The following is a 1,036-nucleotide window of genomic DNA, read 5'->3' on the forward strand; positions in this document are numbered from 1 at the left end:
TTGTCTGACTCGTTTGTATTGTTCTGTCTCGTTTGTATTGTCTGTCTCGTTTGTATTGTTCTGTCTCGTTTGTATTGTTCTGTCTCGTTTGTATTGTCTGTCTCGTTAGTATTGTTCTGTCTCGTTTGTATTGTTCTGTCTCGTTTGTATTGTCTGTCTCGTTTGTATTGTCTGTCTCGTTTGTATTGTCTGACTCGTTTGTATTGTCTTTCTCTTTGTATTGTCTGTCTCGTTTGTATTGTTCTTCCTCGTTCGTCCCCACTATTAACCTCAAAGTGACACTTTGTAAATAACAACAACAACCAAATAAAAGGATCGTAAGTCCTGACGAGACAAACACAGAGGGGGGAGCGGTGGCAAAGCGCTTAGCGCAGCGCAACGAGCTCGGCTACCTGGGCTCTACTCCCCCCGCACTCCCTCCCCCCCTCACACATCCCCGGGCCCCTCCCCCCCCACACATCCCCCCGGCCCCTCCCCCCCCACACATCCCCCCGGCCCCTCCCCCCCCACACATCCCTCTCCCCCCCACACATCCCACACATCCCCCCGGCCCCTCCCCCCCACGCATCCCCCCCCATATCCCCCCGGCCCCTCCCCCCAACGCATCCCCCCCCACATCCCCACGGCCCCTCCCCCCCACGCACCCCCCCCCCACATCCCCCCGGCCCCTCCCCCCCACGCACTCCCCCCCCCACATCCCCCCGGCCCCTCCCCCCCACGCACCCCCCCCCCACATCCCCCCGGCCCCTCCCCCCCCACACATCCCCCCGGCCCCTCCCCCCCCACACATCCCTCTCCCCCCCACACATCCCACACATCCCCCCGGCCCCTCCCCCCCACGCATCCCCCCCCATATCCCCCCGGCCCCTCCCCCCAACGCATCCCCCCCACATCCCCACGGCCCCTCCCCCCACGCACCCCCCCCCCACATCCCCCCGGCCCCTCCCCCCCACGCACTCCCCCCCCCACACCCCCCGGCCCCTCCCCCCCACGCACCCCCCCCCACATCCCCCCGGCCCTCCCCCCCCACACATCC

This window comes from Lethenteron reissneri, chromosome 61 (assembly GCF_015708825.2).
Source record: "Lethenteron reissneri isolate LAM-NWPU_2019-01 chromosome 61, ASM1570882v1, whole genome shotgun sequence".
Lineage (NCBI taxonomy): Eukaryota > Metazoa > Chordata > Hyperoartia > Petromyzontiformes > Petromyzontidae > Lethenteron > Lethenteron reissneri.